The sequence below is a fragment of the Protopterus annectens genome, chromosome 15.part0, assembly GCF_019279795.1.
Source record: "Protopterus annectens isolate FY-2018-M chromosome 15.part0, PAN1.0, whole genome shotgun sequence".
Lineage (NCBI taxonomy): Eukaryota > Metazoa > Chordata > Ceratodontiformes > Protopteridae > Protopterus > Protopterus annectens.
The window spans coordinates 806,252,547-806,276,323 of NC_056749.1; positions in this window are offsets into that span (position 1 = coordinate 806,252,547).

Sequence of the window (23,777 nt, forward strand, 5' to 3'; positions counted from 1 at the left end):
TGACAGGTGCAATGCACAACCTCACTCTGGAGGTTCATCCCAAGGTACTGTATGTGGGACACCATCCACTACTGTGATGTGGACAGAAGTTACTCGGCCTGGATATACATATCCCACCACCACCACCAGCACAGTAGACTACTTTGATATGTATGTGATTAGACAGTTATTCACTTGCTGGGACTGAGATGGTATCCATGCAGCACACTGGGCCAGTGGAAGCCACAAGCCACACTGCTGACCCTTTGCAAATGCTTACCATGGACATGCCACGGATTGCATGGAACTTGCACACACATTTCTAACCCAGACCCTATGCACAAGGTTAGGCATCCTGTCCGGTGGACCCCAGACAGAGGCAGATTGTATAACAATAGCAGGAGGCTACTGCAGGACAGAGCACATTCACATTAAGGGAAGGCATCTGTGGTCAGCACTGGTACTACGCTACGGTCCGTCATAACAATGGCCACGGCCTACTCTGGGAGGGAAATGGACACAAACACTATGGATGACCACAAGGCCTTCTTCAGTTATGTTACACATATGGACCACATGCCTCAGATATGCTCTGTGTTAATACACACCTACTTAACATTCACCAAACACACGGATATTGGCAACAATCTTGCAGACATGTTCGATGCATGTATCCCCCTCCTTCTCCCCCACCAGTTGAAATATTTATCACAGCTGGATGTAACCTCCCTATCATCTCACATGTCCAGGTGAGGGCCGCCCTCAGCAGAGAAGAACACACAGCATCACTGTGACCTCGTGGTATCCCTGGATGTGTGCTACTGGCACTCCGAGAGGACATACAACCGCATATAACACTGATAATTTATCTTGGCCATACTACAGGATATGTACCTGGACAGTGGCATACAGAAACAGTGGTCCCACACCACTAAGGGGGCACCTCGACTGACCCTGGGAATTACCACATCATATGCATAATGGGCCTGGTCTGCTAAGCTATGGAATTATGCAGTATGGGATGCATATGCAGTGATATCGGGTACCTGCAGACACTTGTTCCCAGCCAGTGTGCCTTTGGGATGGGCTGATCCTGCCTTTTGAACCTGGCTGACCTTTCAAAGCAGTCACTACAGCCATTGCTGGGCCAACACACAGATAACTGCTGCCAGGATCATGGCCTAAGACTGATTGACATGTAATGTATGGACATCCTCTTTTGGTGGAACTATGTACACACAACATATCACATGGACATACCTATGGATACAGACCTATGACACATTTGGAGGGTTCACAGTATGCACACTATTAACCTGCTACTTTGCATTACCTGTGTTTGTCGCAGCTGGTTGCGTTACCACTGCTTCTGCTTGCTGCTGCTACTGTCAGTGCTGACAGCTTCGGGTGACAGAGTCACAGTGTATAATTTTTTTTTTTTGCTCTCTCTCTCTCTCTCTCTCACTTCTCACTCTCCCTCTGTCTGCTTACAGACAATGCAATGAATGTATTGCATGTGGGGAGTGTTAGCACTGGATGCATTTGTAGGTATCTGCATAGGTCCATGTGATGGCCTCTGCACCAATTGTAAGCCAGCATTTGCTAATTGCATACAGCCAGTTGTGTACTGATTGCAGTTCTCACTGTGATTTCAGGTCAGTGCTATAAAAGGGTATGTGGGATAGGCGTTGCCCTTTCAGATTGTGAGGGCGGGGACCATGCTGGTATGCTGTGGACAGTGTTCTGTGAGTGTAAAGGTTAGTATCTCTCTCATGATTCAGGCTGTGTTGTATATTCACATTTCTCCATTCCTCTCTCATGTTCCCTGTAGCAAGTGTGTATGCACAATGACTCCTACAACTATATATAGATATATATATATATATATATATATATATATATGTACATATACATACATTTATATATGTACTTTAGCTGACCTTATTATCTACAAGCTACCAACTAGCATGGCTGTTTCTGTTCACACACTACTATTATGGAAATCCAGTAGTCTTGACAGTAATTTTAAATGACATGCTTTGTGTACTACACATCCTATATTCCCTTTACATTCATCCCTACTATTACATGTTATATTTATTTTAGCACAATGTTTTTGTATAAGAGTCATGGCTTAGTGGTAGGTCATACAGACTAGTGTTTCCAAGGTCCTGGGTTCAAGACTGACAGTGGGATTTTATTTTGCTTTTGAACTGAGTACAGGACCTGTCAATCAAAGTGACTAAGGCACTTTTAAGCAGTTGTAACTGGGTTAGCGCTGGTTTGCGTGAAGCTCACGCATGCGCACTGGCGTTTAGCTCTGCGCACACACGCGCACACCCACTTACAACCGCTTAACGGTGTTTACTCTAGCGCACACCCGCGCTATTTTCTTTGAAAGAAAAGAAAATGGGGAGACAGGAAAGTGGTGAAAAAGGGGTCACAAAGAGGGTAAGACAGTAGGGAAACAAGCTTGGGATGTGCAGGAGGGATGTAGGTAAGGCCCATAGCTGCCCATTTCTTCATCAGCAACAGCTGTGCATATGTATGTAATTTGGTGTGACATTTGAAACCTTCCACCCCTGAGAGAGGTGTCAGGACAACAATAATACTTGTTGTACAGCCAATTGTAATTGATAGGTTCCATGTCCAGCAGACATGTGTGTGGAATGGGCAGCTATGTATGGGGCGAATTTTTTGTGGGTACAGAGTGCCCTTTTTTTTTTTTTTTCAGGTGAGAGTGGTATGTCAGGTGAAGGAAGTCAGTACAGCTGGGGAGGTAGGTTGGGTAGGTAAACAGACAAGACAAACAAGATGCATACAGGGGTGGTGTATGACACGTGTGGGGGGGTTACACAATTGACGGGGATGGAGGTTTGGATATCCAGAGCCCATGAGCCCACAGATGGCAACAGTGGAACTGATATCCCCACCCATAGGCAGTTGCCACTGTTCCTTCACTGCCCAGGACGGGGCTGTGCTGGGGGCTGTGTAGGCTGGGCAACAGGCATGCCCGTTAGTTATGCCACCTGTGCCTCGAGCTGGCATAGGGGCTCGAGAACAGAGTCCCGAATCTCCCTACGCACCACAGTCCGGACGCTATGGAGGGTGAGTTGTGGTTCTCCTCCAGCCACACTTGCAGAGGGGGAGAGAGCCCCATCCTCTGCAGCGCTTACACCCGCGGGTGGCACAGGGCCACCGGAGGAGGGTCCTGACTCGGCACTAGTACCAGGTGCACTTGCTAGCTGAGGTGGGAGAGGTGGGTCCGCTGGAACCCACCTTCCCTGTCGTCCTATGTTTTGCATTATGTCATGACAGTTTGGGTTAGTGACATATAATACCATTCACAATTAGTTGTAACAGCATGCATTAGTATTCCCATTAACCAAACACCCAGATATTCACACCATTGAACAGCATGCATAACACATGCATAATTTGAACAGAAATGCACAGTCCAACAACATGCAGGGTTAATTGATGGCAACAGGCCATCAGGTGTGGATGTATGAACAGGGCAGATGCATCAATGGACATGCAAATATATATGACCCAACAGGACAAACGTCCAGGGGTGTTAATTGTGATTGCACATACCATTTTCACGTGGAATGGGTTATATGTGGTTATAGGGTGGAGTAAAGAAAGTAATATTAACACCTTTGAATAACAATACATATGCTGTACAGTTCTAATAGCTACAGTTATATACACACTACTGTTCTAACTACAGTTTCCTATATGATAACTATTTCAACTTGGTGATAGGACTGTTACTGCAACATCAATATACATTTTATTGTTCTTCATACACATTCATATCTAGCTTTGCTCAGCTACATCATCCTGCTACATTTGCTTTATATAGCTGTAGACAAGTGTGGATGTTTGGTATATCAGACAATCATCCGATCTGCATATTGCAGACTGAGAGCAACATATCCAGATTTTGGGATACACATTCCAGATGCAGCAACACTTTGAACAGATTTTGCTGTTTGGTTTTGAATCTCACATGCATTTCATTCTGTCTTGATTGCAGTATACTTTATTCAGGGTTATTGCTACTGTATTGCTGGATTCATGACACTTTCTCACACTCTCTCACTTGCTTTCATTTTACCATTCAGGATGGTACTTACTTCTAGGCTTTATTGACATGTTTTACCTGTAGTTATTACAATCCTTTCCAGCAGTCTCACTTCTGTCATGTTTCAGTATTTCCACAGGGATATATTTCATACATATGATTGCATCATCTTCTGCAGCTATACTTTTCAGCCTGCTGCAGGTTGTGTACTATTTTCTTACAGGTAGGGCATTTTTATTTCAGAATATATGTCAGACAGTTTCATTTTTCGGTTTAACTTACTTACACTTTTGTAATCAAGCAATACTTGCAGGCACTTTCACACTGTCACTTGCACATTTTATTCCTTACTGACTACACTGCACTCTTTTGCTGACTGTCATAATTTTATATTTCTTTACAGTTACTGGTAGTGGATTACTGACCTGCCTGGTGGCGCAACCGCACCAGCCTATCGCCATAGGCTCTGCGGTTCACAGAACGAACACCTGCAGCTGTAATATAAATGAAGTAATATTGGAATACACATCTCCATAATATCAGCTAGTTTAATTTCTTACATACATAATTAAATGTTACTTACTCAGTAGTGGGGCGTTGGGTGTTTGCCGGGCCTCCTGGATCCAAAGGTTCAGTTGGTCCTGCTTGTATCTCTTCAGGTCCACATGGTGGTGACAGACCTGCTCACCAGTCATTGGAATCCCTGTGGCACTGGTGAGATCATGAGCCAACCGGTCCCACGCCTCGGCCCTGTATGCTCCCCAGAGGACCTGGCCCTGCATGAGTTGGGCCTCATGATTATGGACTAGGAGCCAGACCATGTACCTGGACTCCTCAACACCCCACCTCTGTGCTCGAAAGCAACTACCCTCTCCTACTCCTGTCATTCTGCCTGCAGGTAAGTTCTACAATCGTTTATGCTGTGTATTCCCACCTATGGGGCTTATATAGTCCGTTTTTCCCACACATATCTGTGATTGGCCATTTTGGAATTGTATCAACTTCAGTAAACCTGCATTGTCATGCTCCAGTTTGTATTCATTCCTATATATTAGCTATTATTGCATATAAAAGTACTGCTGTCATGACTTAGTGGTTCTGTACCTTGACTATGGTGTATAGTATCCTGGGTTCAAACCTGGCCACTGCTTTTTATTTTTCATGACTGTCTAGACATGCTGAGGGGTGTGTCTGTGTAAAGGCAGTTTTGATACGGCTTGCTCAATGTTGCCCATTGGTTAGCTTGTTTGCATGGTGCGCAGCTCCGTGCAAACGGGGTACGCTGCTTTAAGCCTCATTTGGCTATAAGCACGCATATTATGCTCAGCTCAGCTACAGGCACATAGATTCAGCATGTTAAACTATTGCTCAGCTATGGGCAATCATTTTGCATCAGTTAAACCACTGCTCATCTACAGGCAGATGCACTCACCCTGTTAAACTGTAGCTCAGCTATGGGCACATCTGGCATTTTTTATTCTTTTGTTATCTCACATTTCTTCAATATAAATGGGCTATTTCATTACATTTTACATAAATTGTGGTTTTATGTGTACATATTTGTCAGGGACTTGTTTCTTGCTTATTTTGCTAATAAAAAAACTTGGTGTTGTGGGGGCTCGAACCATGAATGCCTGCTCTTCAGCCAACATCTCTACCGCTATGCTACTGCTTTCTGGCTTATTTTGCATATTTAGTTCTTATATGCTTTCACACTGACTGCTAACTGTAGCTGCGCTACGGGCACGCCCGTGCAAAAGAGCGCACTCATGGTTAAACATTTTTACAATTAAAAAAATATATATAACGTGTTTATTTATATGTTTTCTGTTCGTAGTCTGTGGGGGCATGTGTTGTGTTCTGTTTATTCACATTTCCGTGGACTCTGTCATGGGTGTTTACTTTGGGAACTTTTCCTCTTCTGGGGGCGTGTCCGCTTACAGGGCTTGGCCTACCCACATGCCCCTACTGTCTTACACGGACCGTGTTGGCCTTAAGTGTGATTCAGCATGCTCTCATGAATATGTAGAGCATGCTGACATAACTCCATTTGACTGCAGCCTCCGTGTATGAGTTATAACTCTTACACGGAGGCTTCGTGAATCCTGCCCATTATTTATTGCATAGAACACTAAAGCATTACTGCTGATATTCTTGTACACATTAATATTTATTGCACAGATCAGTCAGGAGTTACTGATGACATTAATGTACACATTAATATTGATTGCATAGATCATTAATGAGTTATTACTAACATTTATTAACAGATTAATATTTACTGCATAGATCGCTCATGCATTACTGCTGATATTATTGTACAGCTTAATGTTTATTGAATAGATCATTCATGCATTACTGCTGATATTCTTCTACAGATTAATATTTTTTCACAGATCAGTCATGAGTTACTGCTGAAATTAATGTACACATTATATTTTTTGCATAGATCATTAATGAGTTGCTACTAACATTTATGAACAGATAAATATTTATTTCATAGATCACTCATGCATTACTGCTGATATTGTTGTACAGATTAATATCTATTGTATAGATCAGTCATGCATTACTGCTGACATTAATATACACATTAATATTTATTGCATAGATCATTAATGAGTTATTACTAGCATTTTTGAAGAGATTAGTATTTATTGCATAGATCAGTCATGCATTACTGCTGATATTCTTGTACTGATTAATATTTATTGCACAGATCTGACATGAGTTACTGCTGGCAATAATGTACACATTAATATTTACTGCATAGATCAATAATGAGTTACTACTAACATTTATGAATGGATTAATATTTATTGCATAGATCACTCATGCATTATTGCTGATATTGTTGTAATGATTAATATTTATTGCATAGATCAGTCATGCATTACTACTGATATTGTTGTGCAGATTAATATTAATTGCACAGATCAGTCATGCGTTACTGCTGACATTAATGTACACATTAATATTTATTGCATAGATTATTAATGAGTTACTACTGACATTTATGAACAGATTGAAATTTATTACATAGATGAGTCATGCATTACTGTTGATATTCATGTACAGATTAATATTTATTGCACAGATCAGCCATGAGTTACTGCTGAAATTAATGTACACATTAATATTTATTGCATAGATCTTTAATGAGTTACTACTAACATTTATGAACAGATTAATATTTATTGCATAGATCACTCATGCATTACTGTTGATATTCTTGTACAGATTAATAACTGCGGTGGTGGTGCTGCGGTAACGTTGTCACCTCAAAGTAAGATGTTGTCCTGTTTGATTCTCAGCTAGAGCGTCTTCTGTGTCGAGACATGCGTGAATGGGTGTACCTTCATTGAATGTTGTGCGTCAGGGCCAGCAACTCGGCAAGTAAAAATCTACTGTCAATCATTAGCGGACCGGAGTTCCGCTGTGGCAACCCCTAACCGGGAAATGCCAGAAGACTGAGAATTCTTGTACAGATTAATGTTTATTTCTAACATTTATGAACAGATTAATATTTATTTCATAGATCACTCATGCATTACTACTGACATTCTTGTATAGATTAATATTTATTGCACAGATCAGTTTTGCATTACTGCTGACATTAATGTACACATTAATATTTATTGCATAGATCATTAATGAGTTACTACTAACATTTATGAACAGATTAATATTTATTGCATAGATCACTCATGCATTACTACTGACATTCTTGTATAGATTAATATTTATTGCAGAGATCAGTCATGAATTACTGCTTACATTAATGTATGCATTCATATTTATTGCATAGATCATTAATGAATTACTACTAACATTTATGAACAGAATAATATTTATTGCATAGATCATTCATGCATTACTGCTGACATTCTTGTACAGATTAATATTTATTGCACAGATCAGTCATGAGTTACTGCTGGCATTAATGTACATATTAATATTTATTGCATAGATCATTAATCAGTTACTACTAACATTTATGAACAGATTAACCTTTATTGCATAGATCACTCATGCATTACTGCTAATATTCTTGTACAGATTAATATTAATTGCATAGATCAGTCTTGCATTACTGCTGATGTTGTTGTACAGATAATATTTATTGCACAGATCAGTCATGAGTTACACAGACATTAATATACACATTAATATTTATTGCATCGATCATTAATGAGTTTCTATCATTTATGAACAGACTAATATTTATTGCATAGATCACTTATGCATTACTGCTGATATTCTTGTACAGATTAATATTTATTGCATAGATCAGTCATGCATTATTACTGATATTGTTGTACAGATTAATATTAATTGCATAGATCAGTCATGCATTACTGCTGACATTAATGTACACATTAATATTTATTGCATAGATCTTTAATGAACTCTTGCTAACATTTATGAACAAATTAATATTTATTGCATAGTTCACTCATGCATTACTGCTGATATTATTGTACAGATTAATATTTATTGCATAGATCAGTCCTGCATCACTGATCATATTCTTGTAAAAATTAGTTTTTATAGGTTCATATGTTAGTACTTGGCTAACTGCCCTTGTGAGCCATTTTAAGCCTAACCAATTATCCCTTGTGAGAGTCAAACCCTGCATTTTGTGTTTGTAAGGCAAACACCTTAACCATTAGGCCACACTCCCAACCCTGATTATTGCACAGATCAGTCATGAGTTACTGCTGACATTAATGTACACATTAATATTTATTAAATAGATCATTAATGAGTTACTACTAACATTTATGAACAGATTATTATTTATTGCATAGATCACTCATGCATTACTTCTAATATTCTTGTACAGATTAATATTTATTGCACAGAGTTCTGCTGACATTAATGTATTGCATAGGTCATTAATGTTTTACTACTAACATTTATGAACAGATTAATAATTATTGCATAGATCACTCATGCATTACTGCTGATATTCTTGTACAGATTAATATTTATTGCACAGATCAGTCATGAGTTACTGCTGACATTAATGCACATATTGATATTTATTGCATTGATCATTAATCAGTTACTACTAATATTTATGAACCAATTAATAGTTATTGCATAGATCACTAATGCATTACTGCTCATATTCTTGTACAGATTAATATTTATTACATAGATGAGTCATGCATTGCTGCTGACATTAATGTGCACATTAATATTTATTGCATAGATCATTAATGAGTTACTACTAACATTTATGAACATATTAATATTTATTGCATAGATCATGCATGCTTTACCGCTGATATTCTTGTAATGATTAATATTTATTGCATAGATCAGTCATGCATTACTACTGATATTGTTGCGCAGATTAATATTAGTTACACAGATCAGTCATGCGCTACTGCTGACATTAATGCACACATTAATATTTATTGCATAGATTATTAATGAGTTACTACTGACATTTATGAATAGATTAATATTTATTACATAGATGAGTCATGAATTACTGCTGACATTCTTGTACAGATTAATATTTATTGCACAAATTAGTCATGAGTTACTGCTGAAATTAATGCACACATTAATATTTATTGCATAGATCTTTAATGAGTTACTACTAACATTTATGAACAGATTAATATTTATTGCATAGATCACTTATGCATTACTGCAGATATTCTTGTACAGATTAATATTTATTGCACAGATCAGTCATGAGTTACTGCTGAAATTAATGTACACGTTAATATTTATTGCATAGATCTTTAATGAGTTACTACTATCATTTATGAACAGATTAATATTTATTGCAAAGATCACTAATGCATTACTGTTGATATTCTTGTACAGATTAATAACTGCGGTGGTGGTGCTGCAGTAGCGTTGTCACCTCAAAGTAAGATGTTGTCCTATTTGATTCTCCGCTAGAGCGTCTTCTGTGTGGAGACATGTGTGAATGGACGTACCTTCATTGAATGTTGTGCGTCAGGACCGGCAACTCTGCAAGTAAAAATCTACTGCCAATCATTAGCAGACCGGAGTTCCACTGTGGCAACCAATAACCTGGGAAAAGCCAGAAGACTGAGAAATCTTGTACAGATTAATATTTATTTTTAACATTTATGAACAGATTAATATTTATTGCATAGATCATTAATGAGTTACTACTGACATTTATGAACAGAATAATATTTATTGCATAGATCATTCATGCATTATAGCTCATATTCTTGTACAGATTAATATTTATTTCATTGATCAGTCATTCTTTACTACTGATGTTGTTGTACAGATAATATTTATTGCACAGATTACTCATGAGTTACTGCTGACATTAATGTACACATTATTTATTGCATAGATCATTAATGAGTTACTACTAAAATTTATGAACAGATTAATATTTATTCCATATTTCACTCATGCATTATTGCTGATATTCTTGTACAAATTAATATTTATTGCACAGATCAGCCATGAGTTACTGCTGAAATTAATGTGCACAATAATATTTACTGCATAGATCTTTAATGGGTTGCTACTAACATTTATGAACAGATTACTATTTATTGCATAGATCACAAATGCATTACTGCTGAAATTCTTGTACAGATTAATATTTATTTCTAACATTTATGAACAGAATAATATTTATTGCATAGATCACTCATGCATTACTGCTGACATTCTTGAACAGATTAATAGTTATTGCAGAGATCAGTCATTAGTTACTGCTGACTTGAATGAACACATTAATATTTATTGCATAGATCATTCAGAAGTTACTACTAACATTTATGAACAAAATAATATTTATTGCATAGAACACTAAAGCATTACTGCTGATATTCTTGTACACATTAATATTTATTGCACAGATCAGACAGGAGTTACTGATGACATTAATGTACACATTAATACTGATTGCATAGATTATTAATGAGTTATTACTAACATTTATTAACAGATTAATATTTACTGCATAGATCGCTCATGCATTACTGCTGATATTATTGTACAGCTTAATGTTTATTGAATTGATCATTCATGCATTACTGCTGATATTCTTGTACAGATTAATATTTTTTCACAGATCAGTCATGAGTTACTGCTGAGATTAATGTACACATTATATTTTTTGCATAGATCATTAATGAGTTGCTACTAACATTTATGAACAGATAAATATTCATTTCATAGATCACTCATGCATTACTGCTGATATTGTTGTACAGATTAATATCTATTGTATAGATCAGTCATGCATCACTGCTGACATTAATATACACATTAATATTTATTGCATAGATCATTAATGAGTTACTACTAACATTTTTGAAGAGATTAGTATTTATTGCATAGATCAGTCATGCATTACTGCTGATATTCTTGTACTGATTAATATTTATTGCACAGATCAGACATGAGTTACTGTTGGCAATAATGTACACATTAATATTTACTGCATAGATCAATAATGAGTTACTACTAACACTTATGAATGGATTAAAATTTATTGCATAGATCACTCATGCATTATTGCTGATATTGTTGTAATGATTAATATTTATTGCATAGATCAGTCATGCATTACTACTGATATTGTTGTGCAGATTAATATTAATTGCACAGATCAGTCATGAGTTACTGTTGACATTAATGTACACATTAATATTTATTGCATAGATTATTAATGAGTTACTACTGACATTTATGAACAGATTGAAATTTATTACATAGATGAGTCATGCATTACTGCTGATATTCTTGTACAGATTAATATTTATTGCACAAATTAGTCATTAGTTACTGCTGAAATTAATGCACACATTAATATTTATTGCATAGATATTTATTGAGTTACTACTAACATTTATGAGCAGATTATTAATTATTGCATAGATCACTTATGCATTACTGCAGATATTCATGTACAGATTAATATGTATTGCACAGATCAGTCATGAGTTACTGCTGAAATTAATGTACACATTAATATTTATTGCATAGCTCTTGAATGAGTTACAACTACCATTTATGAACAGATTAATATTTATTGCATAGATCACTCATGCATTGCTGTTGATATTCTTGTACAGATTAATAACTGCAGTGGTGGTGCTGCGGTAACGTTGTCACCTCAAAGTAAGATGTTGTCCTGTTTGATTCTCAGCTTGAGCGTCTTCTGTGTGGAGACATGCGTGAATGGGTGTACCTTCACTGAATATTGTGTGTCAGGGCCGACAACTCAGCAAGTAAAAATCTACTGCCTTTCATTAGAGGACTGGAGTTCCACTGTGGTAACCCCTAACCGGGAAAAGCCAGAAGAATGAGAATGCTTGTACAGATTAATGTTTATTTCTAACATTAATGAACAGATTAATATTTATTGCATAGATCACTCATGCATTACTGCTGATATTCTTGTACAGAGTAATACTTATTGCACAGATCAGTTTTGCGTTACTGCTGACATTAATGTACACATTAATATGTATTGCATAGATCATTAATGAGTTACTACTAACATTTATGAACAGATTAATATTTATTGCATAGATCACTCATGCATTACTACTGACATTCTTGTATAGATTAATATTTATTGCACAGATCAGTCATGAGTTACTGCTGACATTAATGTATGCATTAATATTTATTGCATAGATCATTAATGTATTGCTACTAACATTTATGAACAGAATAATATTTATTGCATAGATCATTCATACATTACTGCTGACATTCTTGTATAGATTAATATTTATTTCACAGACCAGTCATGAGTTACTGCTGGCATTAATGTACATATTAATATTTATTGCATAGATCATTAATCAATTACTACTAACATTTATGAACAGATTAACATTTATTGCATAGATCACTCATGCATTACTGCTAATATTCTTCTACAGATTAATATTAATTGCATAGATCAGTCTTGCATTACTGCTGACATTAATGTACACATTAATATTTATTGCATTGATCATTAATGAGTTAGTACTAACATTTATGAACAGATTAATATTTATTGCATAGATCACTCAGGCATTACAGCTCATATTCTTGTTCAGATTAATATTTATTGCATAGATCAGTCATTCATTACTGCTGATGTTGTTGTACAGATAATATTTATTGCACAGATCAGTCATGAGTTACACAGACATTAACATACACATTAATGTGTATTGCATTGATCATTAATGAGTTTCTATCATTTATGAACAGATTAATATTTATTGCAGAGATCACTCATGCATTACTGCTGATATTCTTGTACAGACTAATATTTATTGCACAGATCAGTCATGAGTTACTGGTGACATTAATGTACACTTTATTTATTGAATAGATCATTAATGAGTTACTACTAACATTTATGAACAGATTAATATTTATTGCATAGATCACTCATGCATTACTGCTGATATTCTTGTACAGATTAATATTTATTGCCTAGATCAGTCATGCATTATTACTGATATTGTTGTACAGATTAATATTAATTGCACAGATCAGTCATGCATTACTGCTGACATTAATGTACACATTAATATTTATTGCATAGATCTTTAATGAATTCTTGCTAACATTTATGAACAAATTAATATTTATTGCATAGTTCACTCATGCATTACTGCTGATATTATTGTACAGATTAATATTTATTGCATAGATCAGTCCTGCATTACTGATCATATTCTTGTACAGAATAGCACTTATTGCACAGATTAGTCATGAGTTACTGCTGACATTAATGTACACATTAATATTTATTGCATAGATCATTAAGGAGTTACTACTAACATTTATGAACAGAATTATATTTATTGCATAGATCACTAATGCATTACTGTTGATATTCTTGTACAGATTAATATTTATTGCACACATCAGTCATGAGTTACTGGTGACATTAATGTACACATTAATATTGATTGCATAGATCATTAGTGAGTTACTACTAACATTTATGAACAGATCAATGTTTACTGTATATATCTATCATGCATTACTGCTGATATTCTTGTACAGATTAATATTTCTTGCAGAGATCAGTCATGAGTTATTGCTGACATTAATGTACACATTAATATTTATTGCATAGATCATTAATGAGTAACTACTAACATTTATGAACAGATTAATATTTATTGCATTGATCTCGCATGCATTACTGCTATTGTTTTACAGATTAATATTTGTTATTACTATTATTTATTAAGATCAGTCATGAATTACTGCTGACATTAATGTAGACATTAATATTTATTGCATAGATCATTAATGAGTTACTAACATTTATGAACAGATTGATATTTATTGCATAGATCACTCATGCATTACTGCTGATATTCTTGCAAAGATTAATATTTATTGCACAGATCAGTCATGAGTTACTGCTGACATTAATGTACGCATTAATATTTATTGCATAGATCATTAATGAGTTACTACTAACAGTTACAAACAGATTCATTTTTATTGCATATTCACATGCATTACTGCTGATATTGTTGTACAGATTAATATTTGTTGCATAGATCAGTCATGAGTAATGATGACATTAATGTACACATTAATATTTATTGCATAGATCATTAATGTATTACTACTAACATTTATGAACAGAATAATATTTATTGCATAGATCATTCATGCATTACTGCTGACATTCTTGTACAGATTAATATTTATTGCACAGATCAGTCATGAGTTACTGTTGGCATTAATGTACACATTAATATTTATTGCAAAGATCATTAATCAGTTACTACTAACATTTATGAACAGATTAACATTTATTGCATAGATCACTCATGCATTACTCTCGATATTCTTGTACAGATTAATAACTGCAATGGTGGTGCTGCGGTAACGTTGTCACCTCAAAGTAAGATGTTGTCCTGTTTGATTCTCAACTAGAGCGTCTTATGTGTGGAGACATGCGTGAATGGGTGTACCTTCATTGAATGTTGTGCATCAGGGCCGGCAACTCAGCTTGTACAAATCTACTGCCAATCATTAGCGGACCGGAGTTCCGCTGTGGTAACCCCTAACCTGGAAAAGCCAGAAGCCTGAGAATTCTTGTACAGATTAATATTTATTTCTAGCATTTATGAACAGATTAATATTTATTGCATAGATCATTAATGAGTTACTACTGTCATTTATGAACAGATTAATATTTATTGCATAGATCATTCATGCATTACAGCTCATATTCTTTTACAGATTAATATTTATTTCATTGATCAGTCATTCTTTACTACTGATGTTGTTGTACAGATAATATTTATTGCACAGATTACTCATGAGTTACTGCTGACATTAATGTACACATTATTATTTATTGCATAGATCATTAATGAGTTACTACTAAAATTTATGAACAGATTAATATTTATTCCATAGATCACTCATGCATTATTGCTGATATTCTTGTACAAATTAATATTTATTGCACAGATGAGCCATGAGATACTGCTGAAATGAATGTGCACAATAATATTTACTGCATAGATCTTTAATGGATTGCTACTAACATTTGTTAACAGATTAATATTTATTGCATAGATCACTCATGCATTACTGCTGATAATCTTGTACAGATTAATATTTACTTCTAACATTTATGAATGGAATAATATTTTATTGCATAGATCACTCATGCATTACTGCTGATATTCTTGTACAGATTAATATTTATTGCAGAGATCAGTCATGAGTTACTGCTGACATGAATATACACATTAATATTTATTGCATAGATCATTCAGGAGTTACTACTAACATTTATGAGCAAAATAATATTTATTGCATAGAACACTAAAGCATTACTGCTGATATTTTTGTACACATTAATATTTATTGCACAGATCAGTCAGGAGTTACTGATGACATTAATGTACACATTAATATTGATTGCATAGATCATTAATGAGTTATTACTAACATTTATTAACAGACTAATATTTACTGCATAGATCACTCATGCATTACTGCTGATATTATTGTACAGCTTAATGTTTATTGCATGGATCAGTCATGCATTACTGCTGATATTCTTGTACAGATTAATATTTTTTCACAGATCAGTCATGAGTTACTGCTGAGATTAATGTACACAATATATTTATTGCATAGATCATTAATGAGTTGCTACTAACATTTATGAACAGATAAATATTTATTTAATAGATCACTCATGCATTACTGCTGATATTGTTGTACAGATTAATATCTATTGTATAGATCAGTCATGCATTACTGCTGACATTAATATACACATTAATATTTATTGCATAGATCATTAATGAGTTACTACTAACATTTTGAAGAGATTAGTATTAATTGCATAGATCAGTCATGCATTACTGCTGATATTCTTGTACTGATTAATATTTATTGCACAGATCAGACATGAGTTACTGCTGGCAATAATGTACACATTAATATTTATTGCATAGATCAATAAAGAGTTACTACTAACATTTATGAATGGATTAATATTTATTGCATAGATCGCTCATGCATTATTGCTGATATTCTTGTAATTATTAATATTTATTGCCTAGATCAGTCAATCATTACTACTGATATTGTTGTGCAGATTAATATTAATTGCACAGATCAGTCATGCGTTACTGCTGACATTAATGTACACATTAATATTTATTGCATAGATTATTACTGAGTTACTAATGACATTTATGAACAGATTAATATTTATTACATAGATGAGTCATGCATTACTAGTGATATTCTTGTACATATTAATATTTATTGCATAAATTAGTCATGAGTTACTGCTGAAATTAATGCACACATTAATATTTATTGCATAGCTCTTTAATGAGTTACAACTAACATTTATGAACAGATTAATATTTATTGCATAGATCACTTATGCATTACTGCAGATATTCTTGTACAGATTAATATTTATTGCGCAGATCAGTCATGAGTTACTGCTGAAATTAATGTATGCATTAATATTTATTGCACAGATCATTAATGTATTACTACTAACATTTATGAACAGAATAATATTTATTGCATAGATCATTCATGCATTACTGCTGACGTTCTTGTACAGATTAATATTTATTGCACAGATCAGTCATGAGTTCCTGCTGGAATTAATGTACACATTAATATTTATTGCATAGCTCTTTAATGAGTTACAACTAACATTTATGAACAGATTAATATTTATTGCATAGATCACTTATGCATTACTGCAGATATTCTTGTACAGATTAATATTTATTGCACAGATCAGTCATGAGTTACTGCTGAAATTAATGTATGCATTAATATTTATTGCACAGATCATTAATGTATTACTACTAACATTTATGAACAGAATAATATTTATTGCATAGATCATTCATGCATTACTGCTGACATTCTTGTACAGATTAATATTTATTGCACAGATCAGTCATGAGTTCCTGCTGGAATTAATGTACACATTAATATTTATTGCATAGATCATTAATCAGTTACTACTAACATTTATGAACAGATTATTTATTGCAGAGATCAGTCTTGAGTTCCTGCCTGCATTAATGTACACATTAATATTTATTGCATAGATCTTTAATGAGTTACTACTAACATTTATGAACAGATTAATATTTATTGCATAGCTCACTCATACATTACTGTTGATATTCTTGTACAGATTAATAACTGCGGTGGTGGTGCTGCAGTAGCATTGTCACCTCGAAGTAAGATGATGTCCTGTTTAATTCTCAGCTAGAGCGTCTTCTGTGCGGAGACATGCAGGAATGGGTGTACCTTCATTGAATGTTGTGCGTCAGGACCGGCAACTCTGCAAGTAAAAATCTACTGCCAATCATTAGCGGACCGGAGTTCCGCTGTGGCAACCCCTAACCGGGAAAAGCCAGAAGACTGAGAATACTTGTACAGATTAATGTTTATTTCTAACATTTCTGAACAGATTCATATTTATTGCATAGATCACTCATGCATTACTGCTGATATTCTTGTACAGAGTGGTACTTATTGCACAGATCAGTTTTGCGTTACTGCTGACGTTAATGTACACATTAATATTTATTGCATAGATCATTAATGAGTTACTTCTAACATTTATGAACAGATTAATATTTATTGCATAGATCACTCATGCATTACTACTGACATTCTTGTATAGATTAATATTTATTGCACAGATCAGTCATGAGTTACTGCTTGCATTAATGTATGCCTTAATATTTATTGCACAGATCATTAATGTATTACTACTAACATTTATGAACAGAATAATATATATTTCATCGATCATTCATGCATTACTGCTGACGTTCTTGTACAGATTAATATTTATTGCACAGATCAGTCATGAGTTCCTGCTGGCATTAATGTACACATTAATATTTATTGCATAGATCATTAATCAGTTACTACTAACATTTATGAACAGATTAACATTTATTGCATAGATCACGCATGCATTACTGCTGATATTCTTGTACAGAGTGGTACTTATTGCACAGATCAGTTTTGCGTTACTGCTGACGTTAATGTACACATTAATATTTATTGCATAGATCATTAATGAGTTACTTCTAACATTTATGAACAGATTAATATTTATTGCATAGATCACTCATGCATTACTACTGACATTCTTGTATAGATTAATATTTATTGCACAGATCAGTCATGAGTTACTGCTGACATTAATGTATGCCTTAATATTTATTGCACAGATCATTAATGTATTACTACTAACATTTATGAACAGAATAATATATATTTCATCGATCATTCATGCATTACTGCTGAAGTTCTTGTACAGATTAATATTTATTGCACAGATCAGTCATGAGTTCCTGCTGGCATTAATGTACACATTAATATTTATTGCATAGATCATTAATCAGTTACTACTAACATTTATGAACAGATTAACATTTATTGCATAGATCACTCATGCATTACTGCTAATATTCTTGTACAGAATAATATTAATTGCATAGATCAGTCTTGCTTTACTGTTGACATTAATGTACACATTAATATTTATTGCATAGATCATTAATGAGTTACTACTAACATTTATGAACAGATTAATATTTATTGCATAGATCACTCATGCATTACAGCTCATATTCTTGTTCAGATTAATATTTATTGCATAGATCAGTCATTCATTACTGCTGATGTTGTTGTACAGATAATATTTGTTGCACAGATCAGTCATGAGTTACACTGACATTAATATACACATTAATATTTATTGCATCGATCATTAATGAGTTTCTATCATTTATGAACAGATTAATATTTATTTCATAGATCACTCTTGCGTTAATGCTGATATTCTTGTACAGACTAATATTTTTTGCACAGATCAGTTATGAGTTACTGGTGACATTAATGTACACTTTATTTATTGCATAGATCATTAATGAGTTACTACTAACATTTATGACCACATTAATATTTATTGAACAGATCAGTCATGAGTTCCTGCTGGCATTAATGTACACATTAATATTTATTGCATAGATCTTTAATGAATTCTTGCTAACATTTATGAACAAATTAATATTTACTGCATAGTTCACTCATGCATTACTGCTGATATTATTGTACAGATTAATATTTATTGCAAAGATCAGTCCTGCATTACTGCTGATATTCTTGTAGAGAGTAGTACTTACTGCACAGATCAGTCATTCTTTACTGCTGACATTAATGTATACATTAATATTTATTGCACGGGTCATTAATGAGTTAATACTAATATTTATGAACCGATTAATATTAATTGCATAAATCACTCACACATTACTGCTGATATTCCTGTACAGATTAATATTTATTGCACAGATAAGTCATGACAAACTGCTGACATTAATGTACACATTAATAATGATTGCATACATCATTAATGAGTTACTACTAACATTAATGAACAGATTAATATTTACTGCATATATCACTCTTGCATTACTGCTGATATTATTGTATAGATTAATATTTATTGCATAGATCAGTCCTGCATTACTGCTGATATTCTTGTACAGATTAAGATTTATTGCACAGATCACTCATGATTTCCTGCTGACTTTAATGTACCAATTAATATTTATTGTGTATATCATTAATGAGTTACTACTAACATTTATTAAGATATTAATATGTATTGCATAAATCACTCATGCATTACTGTTGATATTCTTGTACAGAGTAGTATTTATTGCACAGATTAGTCATGAGTTACTGCTGACATTAATGTACACATTAATATTTATTGCATAGATCATTAAGGAGTTACTACTAACATTTATGAACAGAATAATATTTATTGCATAGATCACTAATGCATTACTGTTGATATTCTTGTACAGATTAATATTTATTGCACACATCAGTCATGAGTTACTGATGACATTAATGTACACATTAATATTGATTGCATAGCTCATTAGTGAGTTACTACTAACATTTATGAACAGATCAATGTTTATTGCATATATTTCTCATGCATTACTGCTGATATTCTTGTACAGATTAATATTTATTGCACAGATCAGTCATGAGTTACTGCTCATAGGTTCATAGGTTCATAGATAGGTACTGGGCTATCTGCCTGAAGTCATATATTAGCCCAGCCATATTGTGTGGTATTCACCACCCCTTTGGTTAGTTCCCTAGGCTCTTGATCTAACAGCTAGTACCCTTGTCCCCTATCTAGTAGAGCTGTTGGTATGATCCCTGGTGTGAACTTTCTGTTACCCATCCACTCGTCAAGGTTCCTCTTGAAGAGTGATAGTGAGGGGCTCTGTCTTATGTAGAGCGGGACCTTGTTCCATAGCAAGGGGAGTCTTTGTGAAGAGAATCTATCCCTCCAGCATGTTCTACTCATTGTTGTGCTGAGGTTTATATCCCCAGAGCGTGTAGCTTGAGTAGATTTGGTTTTGCTAAGATGGAGCATGTTCAGCAGTTCTGGGTTGGAAATGGCTCTGTATGTTAGACAGAGATTGCCTCTGAGAAGGCGGTATGCAACAGAGAAACGCCTTAGTTTTTTTCAATTGTGCTGCATAGGGCAACTGTTTGAGGCCAGTAATCCTCTTAGTGAGGTACCTCTGTGGTCTCTCCAGCTGCTGGAGATGCCTAGCCAGGTACATTCCGATTGGTGCATTATACTCAATAATGGGTCTGATGAGGGAAGAGTAGAGGGGCACCACTACATCCTTAGACCTTGATGCAAACCCTTTCGTGATCAGATGGGTCACATAGAAGGATTTTCTAACCACCTTGGCAAAATGGTTATCAAAGGAAAGCTGACTATCTACTTGGGTCACTAGATCCCTTATTACTTCTTCAGATTTCAGGGGGTTACCTCCTATGTGGTAGTTTGCAGGTACTCTGTTTTTTCCAAAGGGGATTACTATGCATTTTTTATTATTTAGCTTGAGACCATCACTTTGACACCATGCATCAGTCTCATTAAGGCCCTTCTGGAGGATATCCATGTTGGCCGGAGACTCTATTATAGCACCCAGTTTGCAGTCATCCACAAACTTGGTCAGCCACAGCCCTTCAGTGCTTGCCTGTACTTCTGAGAAGTATATGCCAAAAGAAGGGGCCCCAGGACAGAGCGCTGAGGCACACTGCTCGTCACTGGTCTGGATTCGGACATAGATCCTGCTACTCTTACTTTGCAGGATCTCTCTGAGAGCCTGTTTGTGATCCATCTTGTGACGTAAGGGTTTATGCCCAGGTTGGTGAGTTTATCAATAATACCCAAATGGGGAATGGTGTCAAATGCTTTAGCAAGGTCAATGTAAGCCGTGTGCACCTCCTTTCCCTTATCTATAGCCTGAATAACTGTCTCAAAGAAGTCCACCAGGTTCAGGAAGCATGATCTGCCCTTGACGAATCCGATCTGTGTGGGGTCAAGTGTTTGGAGGGTCCCAATCACTGCATTTATGAGTTCCATAATGATTTGCTCCATTGCCTTACAGATCAAACTGGTCAGGCTTATTGGTCAGTAGTTCCCAGGGTCGGTTGTGGGCCCACCCTTGTGCAGCAGAACCACCGTTGCTGTGTGCCATTCTATGGGCACATATCCTGTCAGAGGCTGAGACTGAACAGGGTATTCAGATGTGGGGTTAATTCATTTTGGAGCTCACGTATGACACATCCCAGGACACCATCTGGTCCCATGGAGGCAGTGCTTTTAGCTTTAGATAGAGCCTTATTAACCAACCTATCAGTAATAACTGGAGTTACACAATCCCCTGGAATAGAAATAGGCCCTGCAGGTGGTGAGGGGGGGGGGATTTGCACTGAACCTGTCAGCCAAGATGTTGGCAATATCAGTGGGGTCAGTGTATTTTGTTCCATTTTGTACTAGCTCAGAACAGACCTGAGCATTGCCGTTTAGGTTTTTGATGTAACCATAGAAGGCCTTATGGTTATCCTTGGCATCCTTGGCAACTTTCTTTTCGAAATTGGCTTTAGTTGACTTGATGAGGGCCCTCAATTTCTTACTAATGCTGATCAGTGATGATTTTTCTACTTGAGATTTGGCTTTTTTTTGTATAAGTCTCCTCCTTTTATTGTATAGTTTGCTTATGGCCGGGGTCCACCAGACTGGTTTCTTCTTGCTTGAGTAAGGAGTCTTGGTTTTATTTGGGATATCATGGTCCATGCAATCCTGAAGATGTATATAAAGTGCCTTGGTGTAGGATTCTGCATCCTGGATATCATTATCCTTCTGCAAGGGAATAGTGAAGCTTTCCACTTCTGACGCAAATAGTTTGAACCTTGCTTTGGAAAGGTTTTTTACAATGGTTTCTTTGACTGGGGGAGGTGGAGGGGTGAGGATGTCCAGGGTTATCAGTTTGTGGTCTGATCTAACCAGAGAGGGAGTGATAACGGGTGTGGTACAATGGGCGCCCATATTTGTGATGACTAGATCCAATATGTTGTCCCTTCTAGTGGGAGAACATCCCAGATGTTCAAGGGCATTTGAATTTATAAATTGTATGAACCGCTGGGCATAGGAGTTAGAACTTTGGCAGTTCACCCAGTCTCTACCAGGGTAGTTGAAATCACCCATAATTATGGTGTTGGGTAGGACCTTTATATTCTCCAATGCCTCAAGGAATGCTGAGTGAGCATCTTGGGGCATGGTAGGCGATCTATAACAGGCTATGACTTGAAATGTGGTTTTGCCTGCTGATAGTTGCACATGGATGATCTCTGGGGCATCATCCTGCGCCATTAACCTGGAGATGTGGGTATCCTTGATGAATATGGATACACCTCCGCCCTTTGTACTGTGATCTGGTAACTGAGGCCAGAAGGTATGATATGAATTGTAACCTGGTAGTGCTGGGATGCTCTCTTGAGCCTTGAACCAGGTTTCTGTCACTGCACAAACATCGATTTTCTCCATACTGAGGAGTGCCTCGAGTGCGTGCATTTTGAGGTTGAGACTTCTGGTGTTGAGTAGCATTACCCTTAGTTTTTGGTTACCTGTGCTGGTTATGGTGGTTGGTTTGTCCTTTGAGCCTTGCCTAAAAAAGGCACTATGGGGATGGCAAGAACCTTGGCCAGTATTCAAAAGCCTAGGGGTCACAGGTGCAAACCATCTCTGGTGAAACAGTGAGGCTTGTCTATCATGTCATTCCAGGCAGACAGACACTGG